The sequence below is a fragment of the Schistocerca cancellata genome, chromosome 6 (assembly GCF_023864275.1).
Source record: "Schistocerca cancellata isolate TAMUIC-IGC-003103 chromosome 6, iqSchCanc2.1, whole genome shotgun sequence".
Taxonomy (NCBI): domain Eukaryota; kingdom Metazoa; phylum Arthropoda; class Insecta; order Orthoptera; family Acrididae; genus Schistocerca; species Schistocerca cancellata.
Genome location: NC_064631.1, coordinates 724,335,913 through 724,360,540, shown reverse-complemented (window position 1 = coordinate 724,360,540; position 24,628 = coordinate 724,335,913).

Genomic DNA, 24,628 nt, shown 5'->3' with positions numbered 1-24,628 from the left:
TAGAAGCTTCCGCCGGTTATCTCCTCAAACACCAAATGGGATCTGAGTTCTAAGCTAACCTGTGTCACACAAAAACGACGCGTTTCAAGTTCCTACAGAAACAAATGAAATTTGTGAGGTTACTGAAATCGAAGTCTAAAGCCACAGACCGTGTCTGGTTCAATCGCGAGGGCATAAAACTAAACATAACACCAAAATACGCTCTTCCAAAGTCGAGAACTACCACAGAAGCGACTAAGAAAGATATCAGTGTCGCCGAGGGAACACAGGTGAAATAAAATTTGAATTAAAAACAGTCTTGGTTGCTGTCAAGCGGCATCTTCAAAATATCTGAAAATTTTTCCTTTACAACATTTAAAAAAATCATAAAACTGTCTTTGCTAGACTGAAGCACCCCCTGGATCAAATGAATCCGCAGAGACCTTAGTAAAGACGTATGCCAGTATGGTGCAATGGTGGGACCACACACGCAGTTAAACACAATACACAGTACTGGCACCGTAACTTCACGACAGAAGCCTCAAGCGGGCACACGGGCGACCAATGGAACGAGGCTTGATTGTATGCATAAGTCAATCAACAGTGATGCACGGCAACCACATTACGCCAGGTGTTACGTAAAAGACCCACGTTTGTTCACAGACACACAAATAATAACAAGTGCATGTAATTTGAAAACATTGAAGGTAGCGTATGCAATACGATCAGCGATGTGGTAAAGTTAATTGGTGTATAAAATAGGAAACGAAAAGAGGAAAATACCATTTAAGTTAAAAGATTTAATAAATATTTTTCTAGGTGTGAAAATGCAAACTGACACCACCGAATCGGTAGTTGTAACAATAACAGTCAAAAAAGGAAAAAAAAATTAACATCATTTAATGAAGGCACTGAGGACGGTGAAATTTGTGACGACAGTGGTGGTTCAGCTGGTGCAGAACAGGCGTTAAGGGCTGGGATTTATTAAGGTTCTGACATTTGGGAATAATTATATCGAAAAGTACACGCAGGTGAAAAGAGAGTCTCGAAGAGTGTGTGGAGGACGAAGAACAAATTACACATGTGTGTGTGGAATTGCAAGTGCGGACGTAAAGCTATGGTTTTAAGATGCGGAAAATGCATTCACTGACGAATCAAATTGTTTTATTAATGATGTTACCGGAGAGTTTACTGCTCTTTACGAGGCATTGAAATTCGAATAAGCTTCTGCGTTCACCGTCCAACTCCGGTAATTTCCCTTCCAGGATGAGTAGTGACTTAGCTCGTTCACGTACCTCGTCGCCTATACGTATGGGAAATTCGGCTTGCCCGACTTTGTCACGCATTGATCATTATGGTAAATGTATGGTATACGAATACAGTTATTCTTGTCGCTGACCATCCGCTATCAGAATAGGAAAAGGGGACGCGAAAGAGGATTGTCACCGGCACCCCGTGTGCTCTCCGCCAATGACCGAACGACGAAGAGGGGATCTCAAGTTGATTCCACATTTCCTGATGGCTTTAGAGACCGTTCCCAAAAAGCGGCTTCTAATCATATTGCGTGCCTACGGAACATCGTCTCAGCTGTGAGACTATATACGGATTTTTTGCCAGGAAGGTCACAGTTAGTAATGATTGACGGAAATCAATCCAGTGAAACCGAAGTTATATCTGAAGTTCACTGTAAACACTTTATAGGCGCTCTCCTGTTCTTAAACTATACAAACAGTTTGGGAGACAATCAGAGCAGACATCTTAGACTATGCTGTCGTTTACAGTCCAGGGCAATCATCCGAAGATCTGAAAGAATCAGAAATAGATTCCGACAAGATACCTGCATGAGACGAAAAGTAAAAACTGCCTCCTGAACTATAATAGTGTGAGGTCCTCCACACGACTGCTGTAAACATTTCGTTAAATTTCGCGTACACGGTAAACCACACAAACTTAAAAGTTGTAAAAAAAGGTACAGTCCGTAGTCCTAGCCATAGACGGGATGATCTCACACTACCGACCACAGCATCATCCTCGGCCAGTTGCCTCATCTGATGCGGTGTAGAGGGACATGTGCCAAGGCATCACTTTCCCGGTCCTCGTCGAGTTTCTGGACGTTGGAACCGCTACTGATCAGTCGAATAGCTCCTCAGCTGGCCCCACGAGGCTGGGTGCATCCCGGACCAGTCCACCCACAAAGAAAAACATCCCATGCAGTACCGGGAATCGAACCTGTGACTGGCAGGCCAGTGCGGCCGAGCGGTTTAGGCGCTTCAGTCTGGAACCGCGTGGCCTCTACGGTCACAGGTTCGAATCCTGCTTCGGGCATGGATGTGTGTGATGTCCTTAGGTTAGTTAGGTTTAAGTAGTTCTAAGTCCTAGGGGACTGATGACTTCAGATGTTAAGTCCCATAGTGCTCAGAGCCATTTGAACCCGTGGCTTCTGTATGACAGTCAAGAGCGCTAACCACTCAGCTACGGAGGCGGACTGAGTTTAAGGTAAAATGTAGAATAAAAACACCTTCAGCCGTATAAATTTCCGGTTGTTACTTTATTTGAGCGTCCAGTTTCAGCGCAACGTTACCCCATCTTTAGGCCCGTGACCGATGAGTAGGAGTAATCCCTCCTCTGGTCCAGTCAGAATGGGGGCCAGCTTTCAGTGACTTGTAGGAATAATCCCACCTCTGGTCCAGTCAAAACAGGAGCCAGCTTTCAGTGACTTAGAGGTGGGATAATTCCTACAAGTCTCTGAAAGCTGGCCCCTGTTTTGACTGGACCAGAGGTGGGATTATTCCTACAAGTCACTGAAAGCCGTCTGCTGTTTTGACTGGACCAGAGGTGGGATTATTCCTAAAAGTCACTGAAAGCTGGGTCCTGTTTTGACTGGACCAGAGGTGTGATTATTCCTACAAGTCACTGAAATCTGGCTCCTTTTTTGACTGGACCAGAGGTGGAATTATTCCTATAAGTCACTGAAAGGCGGCCCCTGTTTTGACTGGACCAGAGGTGGAATTATTCCTATAAGACGGTCAGACGACTTGAAAATTGCGTAATGTAGCGTTGAAAGTGATTGCTCCAAATTACAACTGGAAATTTAGGCGGCTGAACGTGTTTTGATTCTACATTTTATATTTAACAGCCGAGGTCCCGCAATCACCTGTATAACGATGGAGTTGCAGAGACTTGAGTTGAATGTTGTTGTTTCAACTAAGTACATAGGGATTACGAATAACCTAAAATGGAATCATCACATAAAGAAAGATATGGTGTGGAAGCTGACCAAAGACTGCGTTTCATTGGGAGAACATTTGGAAAACGCAATAAATATGAGAAAGAGACTGCGTACGCTACGCCTGCCTGTCCTCTTCTGGACTACTGCTCCGCGGTATGGGAGCACTGACGGACGATATAGAAAAGATGGCTAATGTTAAAACGAAAGCGACTTACGCTGCGGCAAGATCTTTTCACGAAATTTTGGTCACCAACTTTCTTCTCCGAATGCCAAAATATTTAACTGACTTTCACCTATGTACTGAGAAATGAGCATCGTAATAAAATAAGAGAAATCACAGCTCGCATGGAAAGGTTTTAGGCGTCCATTTTTCCGACCTGTGATTCTTGAGTGGAACGGTAGGGAAATAACATCTTCAACTTTTATAGTCGTGTCATCCGCAGTTGCGTACAATAATACGATGTTGATAAATTTGATTGGACCATATAATTACAACTGAATGAAACACAATTTTCGTGCCATACGCGTTTCCCGTTTATTCCTATTCCCCTTTTTCCTACATATCTTACATTTTGGGACGAAGTATATGTAAGCTGTAAACAGTTCTGACAGTGTACGTTTCTATGATGTGGTAGTAATATAAAGTTCTGCTTACAAATTCCGTGGATGTTGTTCTACATTTTTTTGTTGTTGTCGGCAGTTGGAAACAACAACCAAAACGTAACATCATAACAAATGTTCATTTCTTAGTGCTGTGAAGTCTGCAAAGCAATTTTCAAATGGCAATTATAAGAAGATGAACAGCGCTAAAAACACAACATGTAGAACAGCACCCTAGAAACCTTTAAGTAGAACTACAGATTATTATTACATTATAGAAAAGCATGCTGCCGGAACTATGGTTCAAATGGCTCTGAGCACTATGGGACTCAACTGCTGTGGTCATAAGTCCCCTAGAACTTAGAACTACTTAAACCTAACTAACCTAAGGACAGCACACAACACCCAGCCATCACGAGGCAGAGAAAATCCCTGACCCCGCCGGGAATCGAACCCGGGAACCCGGGCGTGGGAAGCGAGAACGCTACCGCACGACCACGAGATGCGGGCGCTGCCGGAACTGTTAACAATCTTCATACACATCGTCCCAAAATGCAAACTAAATAGTGTAAACAAAAACATATACATATTGCAGACCACTGAAGATACATTGCACAGAATATATGCTAAACGCGTATTACACGAAACTTGTTTCATCCTCTGCTAAAAAGTTAAGTGTGAATGGCGGAGTAACCACGCAGAGGCGGACTTAGATCGCTTACGAAACGCAGTTGCAAAAGGTTCACACGCGATAGCGCCAACTCGCTCCGGCGAACGTTGTTAACCGGTCAGGCTGCGTTAAGCTAATACGCTCCCATAATCGTTAATTAGGAGACATGTGCCTGAAGTCCTTATGACAAAAAACGCGGCATTGCTCTGTAGGAGGAGGAGGAGGGGTGGGGGGGGGGGGAGCGGGGGAGGACCACCCACGTTCCGCTACCGGCGAGCGCGCTCGGGCGACGGGGCACGAGCACGCGTGAGTGTCATCCGCTCGCCCGGAGGTGGAGGCGGAGGCGGCGGGGGCGGCGGCGGAGGCGGAGGTGGGCGTCGCGGCGTCACGCCCTCCCCCTCCCACCGTTAATTGGACAGCGCGTCCGCCGAGGGCGTCGTTAGGTGCGGCCGCGGCAGCGCGCGGTCGATGCTATCTGGGGCCAGCGCCTCGGCGCGCGTCGCGCTGCCGACAAAACATCCGCCGCGTCCCCCAAGTAGGCGCTCTCGAGCGCCGTTTCCTTTTGCCTAAAGAAAGCTGCGTCTTGTGTTGCATCTGACGTGCTTAGCCTCACCTGTAATCGAAAAGGGAAAGAGGTTGGGAGCTACCCTGTCCGTGGCGGAATACTCAGTGGCTGTAATGCACAGTGCCCTAGAGAGGCTAGATGAGTTGTTGATGCCTGCGAAGGTCTAATATAACGACACGCCCTTCTTCCTCTTCTCCACACCATTACACGCACATCCTACTTTCTTCGTACCAGCATTTGTCGTAAGTCCGTACGGATGTCGATACTACAGTAATATTCACTTTGAGGATAAACTCCGGCGTCGATGCAGTTGCCCGAGAGATCATCTGTGGTAAGAAGTTGAAAGATAGCATCAGTATCACGATTTTCGTCTGTTTTCATTTCATACGGCAGATACTAACTGTGATTTGTTCTGTTTCGTTTCAGGCCAACTAAGGCACACGCTAAGACAACTATTCAGTTCTCTTTTCTTCACCGGCCGGCCGGAGTGGCCGAGCGGTTAAAGGCACTACAGTCTGGAACCGCACGACCGCTACGGTTGCAGGTTCGAATCCTGCCTCGGGCATGGATGTGTGTGATGTCCTTAGGTTAGTTAGGTTTAAGTAGTTCTAAGTTCTAGGGGACTTATGACCACAGCAGTTGAGTCCCATAGTGCTCAGAGCCATTTGAACCATTTTCTTTTCTTCACCCTTCTACAAAACTTTAATTTTTTTTCGGAATGAACTTTTTACACTTCATCTGACGATTTGAAACGAGTTGGCCGGCCACTGTGGCGGAGCGGTTCTAGGCGCTTCAGTCTGGAACCGCGCAACCGTTACGGTCGCAGGTTCGAATCCTGCCTCGGGCATGGATGTGTGTGATGTCCTTAGGTTAGTTAGGTTTAAGTAGTACTAAGTTCTAGGGGACTGATGACCTCAGATGTTAAGTCCCATATTGCTCAGAGCCATTTTTTTATAATCCAGTTGTTTTTTTTTCTGTTTGTTCCATCATCTGAATACCCTTGAATTTCTAGATTTTTAAATTAACTCTGCTCAATAAGTCTCCTGCTCGATGTCCATTTCTCGTAAATCCTTTTTTGTCATGCCTTTCCATCGATTTATGTCGCGTTTACTGTTTTGGAAGGATATGTCGCTGAAATACACAGTGTCCCAGGGACGGTAGATGAGTTTCTGATGTTCGTGGCGTTCTCGCTAGAATGTCTCGGACAGAAACCACAACTCACTACACACGGAGACTTCAAACGCAGTAATCTAGGCGAACTTGCAACTGGCGCGCAAGAAATTGTCTGAAGATGTCTTCTATTCCCGTCACGGACATAAACCAAAAACTTAATGGATTTACTAAAAAAAAGTACTCTGCTACCTCAAAAGTTCGTTCACCTAAAGACCACAAAAGTAAGAAGGATACCAGGAACTTGTTTAAATGAAAAACTAAAACCACTCGTGAATCTCAGAGACTTTGCACATCGTGCATACAAACTGTCATACAAACTGAGCCTTTCGCCTAAAAATCATATTCCTTACAAGCAGAAGCGGAACACAACCACGCGGTAAACGACTATAGCGACGAAAAATACTGTCTAAAGCGTTACTTGCAATACCGTTAAAAACGCCATCGTGCGTAACAGTTCAGCATCTACCGATGGAGCTTACGATTGATCACTACTGCCCAATGTAACAGATAATTTCAACCACTCCTTAAACACAAGTATTTTTCCTGAGACCTGGAAATAGGGACTAGTTAAGCAACTACCTAAAATGGGCGTTGCCAAAGCACCGTCTGATTACCGACCTATTTGCATTGTTCTTGCAATGTCCAAGACCTTATAATATATAGTCCACGATCAGCTAACAAACAAATTACGAACAACCTACTAGACAAATACTAGTAGAGTTTCCGTAAACGTCACAGCACAAAATTCGCCCTGAAACAAGTAACAGATGACCTGAAGCTTGTCATGAATGCACAAGTGGCGTCCATTATGTGCTTCTTGGATTTCGTCAACAGTCGACTGCGATATTTTACTTGTCAAAGTCAGCAGCCTAAACTTCTCGCACAGTGCATCGCAGTAATGCCGCTCATACCTGATGTCTCGCCAGCAGTGCGTCATGTCCGGTAGGAGGCAGGTGGTACCAGGCGTCCCCCAGGGTTCAGTATTTGGCCCTATACTCTTTTCCCTGTATGTCAGTGATGTGTCAGTCATTTTGTCCTATTTCAAATTACATACGTACAGTCGTGACCTCCAGTTGTATCTAAGTGCAAAACCAATAAGCCGAAAGACATCTATCAAAAATGCCAATCCCGACCTGTGCGCACTACCAAAATGGGCTCACAATACAGGATTAAAGCTCAGCCCACCCAAAACGGAAGCGGTACTGTTTGGTCATTCTAAGCTCATTAGCCTAATATATTTCAGATTCCTACCAGCTTTAATCCTACATGGGACAAATCTCAACTTCTCTCCCCCCGCAAAGAGTATCAGAGTAATAACAGATGAAAATATAAATTGGACTGAGTACGTAACTGCAATGTGCAAGAAGGTGCAAGAAGGCATCAGCATCTCTACATGCCCTACAGTAATATAAGTTCTTCCCTCTTGACCTTAAAAAGAATCTTGTACACAGTTATACTTCAAGTTATTGATTAGAGCGATGTTACAGTGCAAGGCCTTTCTCAGGAAAGCTCACGGTGTCTGGAACTGGTTATGAAAGCCTGTCTTCGTTATACCTGTGATCTTCGACTCTTAAGGTCATATTTCACCATCATATGCACAGCTATCCTGGCCGTGTGCAGACGAGCGCAGAGATCTGCATACCCTCTGTCTTCTCTGATGGCTTTCACTGGCCCTCATATCTCTCCTCAGCCTTAACGCTCTCGCTGAACCACGTGGCAGAAAGGCCCACACCCATGACAGCAAGATCCTTTCTGTCCCACACCAGCGCTTAGTCACTTTCTCGAACTCCTTCTCAGTAGCAAGAACATGACTCTCGAATATCCTCCCGCATTATATTAGACAGCCCAATAGCAACTCCAACTTCAGAAGATAGTTAATGAAATATCTACTAAAGCAACAGTAATGATTACCATTGTCCCTACACGCGTTCGTTGCAACTGTACATCCTTCTTCCCTTGTCAAATCTTCCTCACTTCCCAATATTCTTACAAGGGAACCTCCCCATCACGCCCCCCTCAGATTTAGTTATAAGTTGGCACAGTGGATAGGCCTTGAAAAACTGAACACACACCAATCGAGAAAACAGGAAGAAGTTGTGTGGAACTATGAAAAAAATAAGCAAAATATACAAACTGAATAATCCATTCGGAAGATAGGCAACATAAAGGACAATATGAGTCGAGGAGCATCGTGGTCCTGTGGTTGGCGTGAGCAACCGCGGAACGAAAGGTCCCTGGTTCAAGTCTTCCCTCGAGTGAAAAGTTTTTTTTATTTTCAGACAATTATCAAAGTTCAAGCACTCACACATAATGAACTTCGCTCTCCAAAATTCCAGGACATGTTCATATTTGCCTGGACATATGCAGGATTTGACGGTCTACACACGGAAAAATTTGAAAACGTTAAAAACATGTTTTGACAGAACACAGAGAAAACTGTGCGACTGTGAAACTGTTGCATTCATTTGTTGCAATTTATGTGACAAACTCTTATGTTTTCATCACTTTTTGGGAGTGATTATCACATCCACGAGAAAACCTAAATCGGACAAGTAGAAGAATCTTTTTATCCATTCGCCAAGTGTACAAGTTAGGTGGGTCGACAACATATTCTTGTCATGTGACGTACATGCCGTCACCAGTGTCGTATAGAATTTATCAGACGTGTTTTCCTGTGGAGGAATCGGTTGACCTATGACCTTGCGATCAAATGTTTTCGATTCCCATTGGAGAGGCACATCCTTTCGTCTACTAATCGCACGGTTTTGCGGTGCGATCGCAAAACACAGACACTAAACTTATTACAGTGAACAGAGACGTCAATGAAGGAACAACAGATCATAACTTTGCGAAAATAAAGAAAGAAAATTTTACACTCGAGGGAAGACTTTAACCAAGGACCTCTCGTTCCGCAGCTGCTCACGCTAACCATGGGACCACGGCACTCCTGAGAGCAAAATATCCTTGATGTTCCTATCTTACACATGAACTACTCAGTTTGTATATTTTGTTCATTTCTTTCATAGTTCCACACAACTTCTTCCTGTTTTATCGATTGATGTGTGTTCAGTTTTTCAAGGCCTATCCACTGTGCCAACTTATAACTAAATCTGAGTGGGGTGCGATGGGGAGGTTCCCTTGTTAGCTGCTGTAGTCTCCTTAAATTTCCTTTCCCCAGAAGTTGCTATATCAGAAAACATATTTGTACGCCTACAAATTCTTTTTATATCCACCACTATCATTATTATTATTATTATTATTATGTCATTATTAGCAGTAGCACAAGTACTGCTGGTATTATCTTTATTAGTACATAGTCATACTACTTACTCACACATTCATTATAGGCACTCAAATCATAATATTTTTCGTATTAAAATGGTTATTTCTTAGGTACCTATGAAGTAAAAAAGATACTGTATGTGCGAAACCATGCTGCAATGTGAGAGAGGGCCTGATGGCCCTAATTCTACCAGATTAAATAAATAAACAAATAAATAAATGTATGATAAGGCCAAAGACAGCGACATTTTCCGCTTTCCCACACAACTACGCGTAGATCGTGTTTCCTTGGTACCAGCGTGTGCGTTATGTCTGAGACATTCCTATTTCGTTTGCGTTAACAGCCGTCACTTATACACTTACGGAAAACCACAAGACAAGACATCACACTCCATCGTTTGGGAACTCCGCTCCCTGCTCCGGCTTTGTTTGTGTTTCACATATGGTGTGAATAATGTATGGTAGAAAATCATGAATCTCTCAACATTTCTCTTAAATGCATTTAAAAGTACACATTGAAGCGCTTATTAGATTGAGAAGTCTAGCACGATAACGTGAGATACTATTATGGTGAATTAACGAACTACTTTACAAACTTTAGACAGGAAGCAAAATATGACAACTTGTAATCACTGCATTTGACTTCCTAATGTTGTGGAAATGTTTCGAACAATAATTCATAGAAACGTGTTTAATAAATAACGACAGAAAAGCATAAACAAATTGAGGCCAGGTGCAAGCCCACCGTCACAGTTCCGGTCTTCCGAACGGATAAAAGTGCGCACGCGGGTGTCGTTTCTGTACACTTCCGCGACCCTCTCTCGACTGGGTGCTGCTGTGATTGCGCAGCTAGTCACGTACACAATTGAACGTCGCTTCTAAGAAGAGTCATCGGAAGATAGCCTAAACTCGGTATCAAGGAAATACTAAGAGCGTACGGTAGCAGTAGGTGGTGCCTGTATCCTGCCTAGTATTGACTCTCAAAACTACGCATACGTTATGGGCTGCAAGAACAGTCTTAAGGCGTCATACTCAAAACAATATCTGACAAGTGCTTCGAACAAATAGCTCAACAACCAGCACGCCAAGGAAATATTATAGAATGCTTTGTTACAAACGGATCCGATGTTGAATGAGATTTTCACTCTGCAGCGGAGTGTGCGCTGATTTGAAACTTCCTGGCAGATTAAAACTGTGTGCCGGACCGAGACTCGAACTCGGGACCTTTGTCTTTCGCGGGCAAGTGTTCTACCTTGCCCGCGAAAGGCAAAGGTCCCGAGTTCGAGTCTAGGTCCGGCACACAGTTTTAATCTGCCGGGAAGTTTCAGATCCGATCTTTTCGTGCGTGTCATCAAAATGAATTATCGAGCAGGAACAATGCTCATATATGGGGAAAACAACATAAGAAAGCTAGCAAAGTATTTGTCTGTAGTCGACTGGTTACAGGGTCATTATCAACCTACTTGTAGGACCAACGGATATCATTTCCATCAGATCTGGCAAATGCAGAAAAACCGCGATTAGAGCTGAAATACGCTGTAAACTTCGGCCTGTAAGGGACGTTTAAAGAGAAACGAGCTGGTGGCATCAGTACAGAAACCAGTCTGTGTGTGTTAGAAGTATTGACCCTGTCTGTTGGGACACTTATCCCACTGTGACACAAGGCGGTTAATGGATGTCTCATAAAATTCCTGCGGCTGCGATGTTAACCAGTTCAGCACGTACAGCTGGGCGTCGTCGTCCGAGGTGAATCGTTTGACGTTCTTCTTTGAGCGAGATGGCCCCCTTCTGATTCACTTCCTGCAGCACGGGACAACAGTGAATGCCCAGCGTTACTCACAAACCTTGACCACCCTTCGCCAAGCCATCAAATCAGAACGACCAGGCACTCTCACAGGTGTGGTGATTCTGCTCCACGGCAGTGCAGACCCTCATACGGCCAACACAGTCGCGGCACTCCTGTAGAGATTCGAATGGGAGGTTCTCGGACACCCTCCATACAGTCGGGTCCTCTCTCCCTGTGATTACGCCATTTTTGGTCCACTTAACAAGGCTGTGAGGGGCAAACGATTCACCTCGGACGACGACGTCCAGCTGTACGTGCTGAACTGGTTAACATCGCAGCCCCGGCAATTATATGAGTCAGCCATTCGCCGCCTTGTGTCACAGTGGGACAAGTGTCTCAATAGCCAGGGTCAATACTTCTAACACGAAGGTATTGGTTTCTGTAACTATGCCTCCGGCTCGTTTCTTTTTGAACGCCCCTTACAGATAAATACATTTCAGGTAGGAAAGACCTGCTTTAGTTCAATGGTACCATTCGGAGAATGTTGCGAAAACAGACTACTACACTGTTGCTTCAAAAGAGTCAACAGAGAAACTGATAGAGATAACATATCAGCCGGTCGTGCATCCGTAATGAGTACCTACAATAATTTTTACAGTCAGATCCTGGTGAAAGATATATCAGAAAATGAAAGAAAGTTATGGCCATAAATAAATTCAGTGAATAGGTCCCGCTTCGAAGTGAGCCCCGATGACGAATGAAGACGTGTCTGGAGACCCCCTAACAGCAGTGGGATACCAACCTGTCTGTCGCCAGCCGTACTGCCTGACAGCCACGATTGATGGTCTTGGGTGTCATTTCCATCAGATCCCCTTTGGTTGTCATCCACGGTACCCTTACAGAACAGCGGTACGTCGACGATATTGTACGACCCGGTTTGTTGCTCTTCATGGCAAGTCACTCTGGGCTTACATTTTAGCAAGATAATGCCCGCCCGCACACGGCGAGTGTTTTTATGGTTTGTCTTCGCGCTTGTCAAACGCTACTTTGGCCACAAGTTCGCCGGATCTCTCTCAGATTAAGAACGTTCGGAGCGTTACGGGCAGGGTCCACCAACTAGCGCCCGCAGCTCGTGGTCGTGCGGCAGCGTTCTCGCTTCCCACGCCCGGATTCCCGGGTTTTCCCGGCGGGGTCAGGGATTTTCTCTGCCTCGTGATGGCTGGGTGTTGTGTGCTGTCCTTAGGTTAGTTAGGTTTAAGTAGTTCTAAGTTCTAGGGGACTGATGACCATAGATGTTAAGTCCCATAGTGCTCAGAGCCATTTGAACCTTTTTTTTTGAACCATCAACTAGCTCGGAATTTGGATGATTTAAGCGCCAGTTGAACAATATTTGGCACGATATTCCTCAAGAGGACACTCAACAAATCTATGACCTATTCCCAAGCCGAATAACTGCTTGCATAAGGAGCAGAGTGGGCCAATGTGTCATTTACTTACTCAGTTTGGGAAAGTCTTTCTCTTGTATAAGTTGTAACAACACTAACGTTATCCTACTGTATATGTAATAAATTTTTTTCTTCTGAATTTCAATAAATTAGTATGATCGATGTTCTGATTTCATTTCTTTTTTTTGTTTCATGTCATTATGTTGAAAAAGCTATAAACAAATTTCGATGTAAATTTTAATATTTATGTCAAATTTCAAGTAATGTTGTAATCGAAGGGAAGTGTACCTAATGTTGAAACTATTGTAAGATGTGAAAGTTGTATTTGTACGCCTGGTCCATACATAGGCAATGTATTAGAATATGTGGAATGTAAAACCTTTGGTGAATACCCTGTCTGTAGGGGAGCAGGAAAAGGTGGAGGTAGGCGAGCGCGGGAAAATGCACATTTTTGGGCGCTGCACGGCACAACGGGCTCAGCAGCAGTAGTAGTCGGAGTGGGGCACCGATCTGAGAAACACGTGCTGGGTCGAGGAGGCTCTCCTGGAAAAAGTGGTTTCGTTGAGCCTCGGATGCGCTGTTTCCGACGTCTATATGGCATGACAATATTCCATAGGCACTAAATGGAAAAGCATTGCGACGCCATGAAGAAGTAAAGTGCCGATATTTCATGAGCCATTGCTGTAATTGCACGTGTGCTTTGTGCCTCGCCATCTCGCCGCCTGCCGACCGCCTCATCGATACGAACAGGTTGAAACTTTCAGTACTGTATTCGTGTGGACCAGTGTCACTTTTACTACATACTGTTCAATAATAATTTAAATTTTACCAGAACTGTCCTATCAATTAATTATCCTCACAACTAACCTAGACAGGGTCCTTTCCACATGTTGTGCAATCCGAGTATCATAAGATGAAGATTTAAAGTTTATGTTAGTAATAATTACCTGCAGATCTATCACTGTTAAAAGGATATTTAATGAACTTTGTTGTTAATGAATACTGGACGAATAATATAGGTATGACAAAGTTGGAAGATTATGTTGAAATTGGTTTAGTAATGAAGTTTATTTAAACTGAGACAAAAATAACGGTAGTTAAATGAGCAGGAAATAAGACAAAAAAGAGTGATAAATCATATTTTGGAAATCTTGAATGCTTAATTCTTTCAATAATTAAAATTCCAATGCAGTGATCATAACAGTTTCAGGGTCTCCCCCCCCTTTCTTTCTTTTCTATTTATTTAAATCCTGAAGTGTACTGAACTGCTTTGACCAGCAAAGTTAAAGTCAATATAAAACCTAAATTTATCAGTGTTTTACCCTTCTTAAAATTGACATTGTAGGTGTGTTTCAAAAGTGCTGTTCCTAGGGTAACCTATGCCCGATTTCAGTCGGATCAATAGACAAAACGCAGTTTGTAGTAATCATTATAGTGCAATGTTGTGTATTTATAGCTTGTCCAAATTAGTACAGAAAGTGAAATTATTAGTTCAGTAGATTTTTCTGGTTCAAAATTTACCATATAATGCAGGATTACTACGTGTTGTTATGCTTGCACATACATCCACTTGTACAGGGAAAGAACTCAGTTAATGCCTAATTAGGCTGGCGACCGTATTATTAATAATTGGTAGCATCTGCTGTGTATGTTTCTTGTCCGTCCAAACGTGTAATTGCACTTTAGACTTGATTGGCGTATCATTGTTGTTACTGAGTGGGTGTAAGTCTGATTTTGCCTCCATTCAGGTACACGCGGTCAACATATTTACCAAAATCCTTTCTTATAAGGTGAAGCCCGTCAACTTACCATAGTACAGGCTTTAAAGAGTTAACGTACGCGAGAGCGGAGACGTTACAAAGTCACCGAATTTTTCAGAAACTGTAATCATTTGTTTGCTTGGAAATGTACGTCACATCTACCGATATCCGTCCCATTCGGATAGTGCCTTAGTTATACAAAAACTACACATTAAATGCAAAAGTATCACTGAAGATAATTCTACTCCAGCGATGAGATTCCAGGAAGATTCCAGTAAAGATTTCAATATTATCTAGCGAGGTTATCACGGAATGTGAATTAATCTGGCTACAGTTAACCAACAAAGGTCAGTCAAAAATGGTAATCTGATGCTTTTTAGGCCACCTGGGTCAGGAGATGCACCGGCAGAGAGCTTCAGAAAGAAGCTGCAAAATACCGTTAGTAATTGTCCTGATCATGCCGCTGTAATAGGTACTGATTTCAACCTGCCAGGCATAAATTGAGAGAGTCGTGCTGTCGAAACTACTTCCAGGGACAGAGATTCGTGTGACGTTATTCTGAATGTCTCGTCCAATAGTTACTTCGAGCAGGCAATGAAAGAGACAGCGCGTGAAGCTAACGTCTTAGCCCTCCCAGCAACACATAGAGCTGAACTTGTCGAATCAGTTAACGCAGAAAAAGGTATCGGTGATCAGTAAGGCCCTGATAGCAACTATGACCATGGATATTACAAGCACGAAGCGTGGGAAGAGTCACGATACAAATTACAGAGCATCTGAGAAGTCAGTATCAAATAACAAGCGCTGCAGACGAAGATGTGGAGCACAAATGGGAATCATTCAAAAGAATGGTTCAATATGCCTTAGACAAGTATGTTCCAAGCAAGATCTTAACGGATGGAAAAGATCTTGGGATAATAGGTGTATCAGAAAACTGCTACGTAAACTAAGAGAGTTTTGTTCAAAATAGTTCAAATGGCTCTGAGCACTATGGGACTTAACATCTGAGGTCATCAGTCCCCTAGAACTTAGAATTACTTAAACTTAACTAACCTAAGAACATCACACACATCCATGCCCGAGGCAGGATTCGAACCTGCGACCGTAGCGGTCGCGCGGTTCCAAACTGAAGCGCCTAGAACCGCTTGGCCACACCGGCCGGCAAGAGAGTTTTGTATCAGATTCGAGAGAAGTCAAAACCTAGCTGCCAAACGAAAGCTGAATTACACAAAAATGGGCGAAAGGAGAGCAATGACTTTGAAAGTAAAATTTTGTCAACCGATCTACGTTCGATGACTTTGAAAGTAAAATTTTGTCAGCCGTTCTGAGTATAATCCCTAGAGATTTTTGTATTATGTAAATAAGGTAAGCGCTTCGATATCATATATTTATTCACTCAGTGCTCACACTGGCACGGTACCGGAAGATAACGGAGAGAAAGGCGAAATACTGAATTCAGTCTTCCGAAATTGAAGATTGTAACATGGTTCCTCCTTTCAATCATTGTACGAACGGTTAAGACATCCGATGACAGAACAGAAAAGCACCGACAGTTGTTTCGTAGTGAAAAGACATCGGGACCAAACGAGATACGTACAACACTCTACAAAGATTATGCGAAAGACCTTGCTCCCGATCTGCCAGAACTTTATCGTAGATCGGTGGAGCAACGAAGCGACCTAGCTCTGAAATACAGAGCAGGTTATTCCTGTTTTCAAGAAGGGTCGTATGGACGATGCACGTAATTATGCCACCAATTATTCTTCGCACGCCCCATTCGCAAGTGGTAGAGAGAAGGGGGGATGAGTTAGCGGTACCAGAAGTACCCTCCACCACATGCCGTTAGGTGTAAATGTAGATGTCAACGGAACGGGGAGAAGCCTTTGTAACTGGTATAATGCGAAGTAGTCTCTGCGCTCGGAGTATGTACTTGAAACTTCCTGGCAGATTAAAAGTGTGCATCGGACCGAGACTCGAACTCGGGGCCTTTGCCATTCGCGAGCAAGTGCTCTACCAACTGAGCTACCCAGGCACGACTCACGCCCCGTCCTCACAGCTTCACTTCTGCCAGTATCTCGTCTCCTCCCTTCCAAACTTCACAGAAGCTCTCCTGCTAAACTTGGAGAACTAGCACTCCTGGAAGAAAGGATATTGCGGAGACATGGCTTAGCCACAGCCTGGAGGATGTTTCCAGAATGAGATTTTCACTCTGCAGCGGAGTGTGCGCAGGCAGAAGTGAAGTTGTGAGGACGGGGTGTGAGCCTTGCTTGGGTAGCTCAGTTGGTAGAGCATTTGTCCGCGAAAGGGAAAGGTCTCGAGTTCGATCTCGGTCCGGTACACAGTTTTAATTTGCCAGGAAGTTTCATATCAGCGCACACTCCGCTACAGAGTGAAAATCTCATTCTAGAGTATATGTAAAGTGGATGTTACTTGTCGTTTTCGCTCTGGAGCGCACCGCTTTACGTGGTTTGCGTGCCACAGGCACGAGCTGTAGTACCAGACGAGAGGCGAGAGAGAGAGTGAGAGTTGTTATTTCGTCGAGAGATTCTCTTAGAGGCTTGGAAGGGCAGGTAAAACGCAGACGTAAAGCAAATCCGAGCCACCTGGCTTTCCCTCGGAGCTTCTGCTCCGTGCGAGCTGCTACTGATCGATCCGTCCCTGTTTGCTGACTGAGCTGGGCGGTCGGTGGAGGGGGGTTGGTGGCGGTAGGGTGGGGTGGGGGGAGTGTCCATCACAATCCCTCCTGGTCGTACGAGCGCCGTAGCCGTACAGTTCCGAAAAACACCGACTGTTTATTGTAGGCACTGTGCAATTGTATTTACCACTTTGGTGTACTGTGAAGCTTTTGTAAAGGACATCCACAGTACCTTTTTTTTAATCCTAAAATACGGCGACGTACTCTAGACTGTAGCTGTTGATTTCTTCTTCTGCTGAACATTAAAATACACGTGTCCAGTCCGAAAAAATAACTGATATTACTCCGCTTTTTTCCTACGAATTTAGCATACGAAGTTTTCTGTGCAAGTGCTTATAAGCCGACTGTTCACAGCTTTCATTCAGTTGTGTGCAAAACTTGAAGACGAAAATAACTTTGACATAATGTGTCACTGTCGATTCACATAGATCGATGAAACTTGGACCATACATAGAGGGAACTGTACAGTATAGTAGAGGAGGTAACTGCAAGAAATAAGGAATGAGACGAATAGAAATGACCCTTTTTATTTAAGGACAGTAATTACACTGTCTTAGACTTACAGAACGCTTTTGAATGTTGACTGGAATACTCTCTTTCAAATTCTAAAGGTGGCAGGGTAAAATACAGGGAGCGAAATGCTATTTACAATTTGTACAGAAACCAGATGTCAGTTAAAAGAGTCGAGAGGCGTGAGAGATTAGATTAGATTAGATTAATACTAGTTCCATGGATCATGAATACGATATTTCGTAATGATGTGGAACGCGTCAAAAGCGGAGCAGTGGTTGGGAAGGGAGTGAGACAGGGTTGTAGCCTCTCCCCGATGTTATTTAATCTGTATATTGAGCAAGAAGTAAAGGAAACAAAAGAAAAATTCGGAGTAGGTATTAAAATCCATGGAGAAGAAATAAAAACTTTGAGGTCCGCCGATGACATTGTAATTCTGTTAGAGACAGCAAAGGACTTGGAAGAGCAGTTGAACGGAATGGACAGTGTCTTGAAAGGAGGGTATAAGATGAACATCAACAAAAGCAAAACGAGGATAATGGAATGTAGTCGAATTAAGTCGGGTGATGCTGAGGGAATTAGATTAGGAAACGAGACGCTGAAAGTAGTAAAGGAGTTTTGCTATTTGCGGACCAAAATAACTGTTGATGGTCGAAGTAGAGAGGATATAAAATGTAGACTGGCAATGGCAAGAAAAGCGTTTCTGAAGAAGAGAAATTTGTTAACATCGGGTATAGATTTAAGTGTCAGGAAGTCGTTTCTGAAAGTATTTGTATGGAGTGTAGCCATGTGTGTAAGCGAAACATGGACGAGAAATAGTTTGGACAAGAAGAGAATAGAAGCCTTTGAAATGTGGTGCTACAGAAGAATGCTGAAGATTAGATAGGTAGATCACGTAACTAATGAGGAAGTATTGAATAGGATTGGGGAGAAGAGGAGTTTGTGGCACAACTTGACAAGAAGAAGGGATCGGTTGGTAGGACATGTTCTGAGGCATCAAGGGATTACAAATTGAGCATTGGAGGGCAGCGTGGAGGGTAAAAATCGCAGAGGGAGACCAAGAGATGAATACACTAAGCAGATTCAGAAGGATGTAGGTTGCAGTAACTACTGGGAGATGAAGAAGCTTGCACAGGATAGGGTAGCATGGAGAGCTGCATCAAACCTGTCTCAAGACTGAAGACGACAACAACAACAATTACACTGAACTCACCGCTATTTATGACCCTCCTCCGCTCATTGCAAAAGGTGGGGAATGGTTCTTAATGTGTGTGCGGTCATGAAGGACGGCAACGCATGTTCTGCGACGTGGTCATATGTCGGTCACAAGGTTGGTGAGGAGTTTTTGTGTTAGGGCGTTCCTTCCCTCCACACGCGCGGTTGACTGCTGCTGGCTAGTCATTGGTGCGTATGGACGTGGGATGTGAGGCGGGGAGATGGACAGGTCAGTCCATTCTCCTAGTATTCTCTCGTTCCAAGAGCTTTCCCCTCTGCACTATTCAGTGGGGTCGCACTTTGTCACCCATAACAATGAAGCCAGAGCCGAACGCGCTGCTGTTCAGACGCACATGGGGAAGGAGTACACTGCCATAAGAACGTTGTCCGGTGAGTGTAGCGTGTTCAAAGTTTTGGAAGACAGTAAATCAGTGCAACATTATGTTAATCATATGGTGTTCGGCTGTGGTTCTGAACGTATAACGTGCTCTCACTTCTCGCCGTATGACGGTACGTCCAGCATTGTCGAACATGGTGGGATATTTGACGAATGGACTGGCCTGGCTGTTCCCCCAACATAAATCGATTCGAGCACTTGCGGCATGCGTTGGGGAGACGTACTGCACGACGCCCACGTGCACCAAGTATCATCCAGCAATTGTCAACCTCATCGGTGGACGGATGCAACACCCTGTCACAATAACTCCTTACCGTCACTGTGACCAGCATGGGAGTACGTTGCAGAGCATGCCTTTCATTCCCTATGATCACACACCCTAATCAGAAACATGTCCCAGTTTTTGTAATGTCAAGGGGACGATCATAAATTGCCGTGAATTCGGTGTAATTTTTGTTTCTGAATAAAAGTACCATTTCACAATCAGTATTTCTTTCAGTTACTTTCTGCACTATAACCTGGGATTTCTTTCTGTGAATGGTCCAAGTTCCATCGACGTGTGTCATTTGGCAGCGAAATATCATGCGAAAGTTACTTTCGTCCTTAGGTTTTGCGCACCAGTGTATTTTGCTGATTTTTGACAGCATATTTGCTCTTCTATTAAAGAACTAATGATGTTTTCCGAAGAAAAATTTAGCGGCTATGTGGCATATACGAGGTGCATTCAAGTTCTAAGGCCTCCGATATTTTTTCTCCAGACTGGAAAGAGATAGAAACGTGCGCATTGTTTTAAAATGAGGCCGCGTTCATTGTCAATACGTCCCAGAGATGGCAGCACCGTATGGCAGATGGAATTTTACCGCCAGCGGCGAGAATGAGAACTGTTTTAAGTACTTAAAATGGCGACGTTTTCCTTACTTGAACAGCGTGCAATCATTCGTTTTCTGAATTTGCGTGGTGTGAAACCAATTGAAATTCATCGACAGTTGAAGGAGACATGTGGTGATGGAGTTATGGATGTGTCGAAAGTGCGTTCGTGGGTGCGACAGTTTAATGAAGGCAGAACATCGTGTGACAACAAACCGAAACAATCTCGGGCTCACACAAGCCGGTCTGACGATACGATCGAGAAAGTGGAGAGAATTGTTTTGGTGGATCGCCGAATGACTGTTGAACAGATCGCTTCCAGAGTTGGGATTTCTGTGGGTTCTGTGCACACAATCCTGCATGACGACCTGAAAATGCGAAAAGTGTCATCCAGGTGGGTGCCACGAATGCTGACGGACGACCACACGGCTGCCCGTGTGGCTTGTTGCCGAGCAATGTTGACGCGCAACGACAGCACGAATGGGACTTTCTTTTCGTCGGTTGTGACAATGGATGAGACGTGGATGCCAATTTTCAATCCAGAAACAAAGCGCCAGTCACCTCAATGGAAGCACACAGATTCACCGCCACCAAAAAAATTTCGGGTAACCGCCAGTGCTGAAAAAATGATGGTGTCCATGTTCTGGGACAGCGAGGGCATAATCCTTACCCATTGCGTTCCAAAGGGCACTACGGTAACAGGTGCATCCTACGGAAATGTTATGAAGAACAAATTCCTTCCTGCACTGCAAAAAAAAAAAACGTCCGGGAAGGGCTGCGCGTGTGCTGTTTCACCAAGACAACGCACCCGCACATCGAGCTAACGTTACGCAACAGTTTCTTCGTGATAACAACTTTGAAGTGATTCCTCATGCTTCCTACTCACCTGACCTGGCTCCTAGTGACTTTTGGCTTTTTCCAACAATGAAAGACACTCTCCGTGGCCGCATATTCGCCAGCCGTCCTGCTATTGCCTCAGCGATTTTCCAGTGGTCGAAACAGACTCCTAAAGAATTCTTCGCCGCTGCCATGGAATCATGGCGTCAGCGTTGTGAAAAATGTGTACGTCTGCAGGGCGATTACGTCGAGAAGTAACGCCAGTTTCATCGATTTCGGGTGAGTAGTTAATTAGAAAAGAAATCGGAGGCCTTAGAACTTGAATGCACCTCGTACGTTGTAAATTTATGATCATCACAGTCGCTAATGTAAACCCGTCACTTTATTCAAGTGCAAGTGCGCAGCTGGTGGTCTTGGGGTAGCGTTCTCGCTTCCGGCAACCGAGGTCCCGGGTTCGATTCCCGGCGGGGTCAGGGATTTTCCCTGCCTCGACTGCGTATTGTGTCGTCATCATCATTCGTCCCCATTAAGGTCGGAGGAAGGCAATGGTAAACCCCCCTCCACTAGGACCTTGCCTAGTCAACGGTGAGGGTCTCCCGCATCGTCCCCTACGCTCCTCGGAGCATGGGACCTCGTCATCGTCAGCACTTTATTCGTGATGCAACGGAAGACCAACCAGGTCTCAAGGAAAAGAAAATATTATAGCTTGTTCGCGACATGGTAGAGATATGATATGAAATATGTACTTTTCAGACTATCTAACAAAATTCTCTTTATCCGGGTTTGGTGTTGCCACAGTAGGCCCACACACTGAGAAGAAAATCTTCAGTTTACTAAGAGGTATATAATAACAGCCTCTCTTTCGTAAATATTTTTTTGCTTTTTTTTCTGAAAAGAAACATTTTCTCTTTTATCTGTACCTTAACTTGGTTTCTGACAGGCAATCGGCGGTTGATCAAAAATTTTCGTCTCATCATAATTCATCTAAAAGAAATGCAAACACTATTTTCCAAATATTTGCTTTTATTGTCTCGTTTGTAGGAGCATTAGGGGGTTTCAGGACATACAGGGTAATCAGAAGCGGCCTCAAAATATGGAAGTGTGTTGCAGGTAAGGATTTGCTGAGAACTAACTGTCAAGAAAAAAATTCGCCAAGTTGCACCGTTTTCGAGTTAATTACCATTTAAGTGAGTCAATCAGGCCGTTGCGCGCGCCAATTCAAGCGGCCCGCCAGACATAATTAGTGGCAGTAGTAATAAGTGACAGCGGACGAGATCGCTGAGTCTTTGGCTCTCGTTCGATCTTTGCTGCCGTTCCATGTCCAACTTCTGTATCGCTCTCTTGTTCGGTTTTAGGAAACCAAACAAAGAATACGTTTGGCGACTCAGCACAGTCTTCTTGTGAAGTTCCATCATAAATTTTTAATGTAGCCGAAAGAAAGTGTAATACACTTTTCCATACGTCAACGCTGGCTTTTCACTTACGGAATACCTGTTGCAAGTTAGCGCACACAATTGCTGGGCTCAACTGTACACCCTTCGCATGAATATCATACATCTTCTGAAACGGATGCACTACTAAGACTGACGTGTTGCCATTACCATCACGAAATTAATTATGTGAACATTATAATTTATATTGGAACTGTATATTCTAAAATAGATTATGCCCTAGTAAACGAGACATTTGGAAAATTCTTTCCCAAATATCCAAGTTTGTACAGCTGCAAACTAGCACCACCTCTTCGTCAAGCTGAGGAAACTTACGACAAACAACTTTTTTCAAACAACAGAAAACAATAATTTTTAATCATTGTGAATTGTTTGCATAAATCAGTGTACCTATTCCCCTGCTTCAGACAGAACATCTGCGTTCATTGGGATAAAGTGAATTCTACAACTAATAAAAGTCCAAGAGAGACCATGTCTTCACCTTGGTTGAGGCAACACAGTGATTAAGGGTTAAACTTTCGTTGGAGAAGATCCATACTCAAATCACTGTCCAGATATTATGAACTATGTTCCTGTATTTTCCACAACAAATTTCGAGATCAACTCTGGAATCTTTAGACGTTGAACGAAGGAATAACGATTATGGCTGAACAACCCGTTGACGAAGAGATTTTTAGAGTTGGAGCAGATGCTCGGAATGGTAGAGGACAGCGGGGGAAACCCGTTCATACGAACTGTTCTGTAGTTTGCCTCAACTTATTTAGGAAAATCACAGAAAACCTAGATCTCTGAGGCTGGAAGCTGATCTGAATGCCGGCCCTACCGTGTGAGATTCCAGTCTCTTGTCGCAACGCTACTTCGCTCGGTCTCTGAGTGTTGAAGCACTTTGCTCATTAGTCACGCCCAGTGTTTGCTGAAGGCAACAGTTCTTTTGTGGATAATTTATTTTCGTGTGAGATATTCCCAAAGTTTACCTTGTCGCACTCACTTGCTGTGTTGTATGTACAAACTTTCTGTATTCCATTTATAAATATTATTGTTTCCTACATTAATTTCATGCTTGGCGTGAAATAGCAACACGATGCCTGCAAAATATCTAATCTGTGGCCGATCTGCTAGACTCTCTGAAATACATATTTAAGACATCCCCGCTTGGGGCTCGTGGCTGTTGTCTGGCGCTGACGCATAGACTTGGCTAACGACTCAGGGAGTAGTTACATTATAACGCCGCGGTTCGTCATCTGTTCTTCGTCATTTGGGGAATATTTTGAATTTCACGCTAATGAAAGCCGCTGAGGTGAACACATTACTCTCAAAAGTTTTCTTCTACCACCATTTCGAAGTCGTGCACTTCATTTATCGAGAATAGTGACTGACGTGTATAAGTATTATAAATCACATCCTGAACTTTGTAGTAAGAATTACAACAGAGAAAATGCATTCACCAGTACTGTCTCCACCTCAGAAGTTCACTCTCAGGGAAGGTTTATTGTACAGTTAGTCCACCCGTTGTTATTCACCTTCCTCGCTACGCAATTCTGTTCCACTCTTTTTTTTTTTTATACACAGGTTCTCGTAAGATTGGGTTACTTGGGAGTTAACATCAGAGCAGGGAGGGGGTGGTATTCACTACAATGCAATCCACAAAAATATTACGCCTAGCGAGGTCGAAATTGATTCTGACTGCAGACTTACCTGGAAGCAAGTAACCACTCTAGACGAAACCAAATTAATCATTGGATGTTTTTACCATCCACTCGATTCTGATGTAACAATTCTAGAATCATTCAAAGAAAGATTTCGCTCAGCGGTGTGGAAGTATCCTGCTCGAGCAATATTAGGTGGAGGCGACTTTAATCTGCCATGCGTAAACTGGGACGTCTGTGAATTCATTTCAGGTGGTGCGGATAGTGCTGTGAAAGAGTTCTGAACACTTTCTCCGAAAACTGTATCAAGCAACTTGTGCGACAACCCACGCGCTATGAAAATATCTTACGCCTCGTAGCAACAAATAGATCTAAACCTTATCGACACAGTCAGTATAGAGGAAGCGATTAGTGGTCACGAAGTCATGGCCACGATGGTTACTAAAGTTAAAAAAATCCATAGACAAGGCTAGAAGTGTTGTTATGCTGGAAACAAAATTTTACTTAGACAATGAATGGAC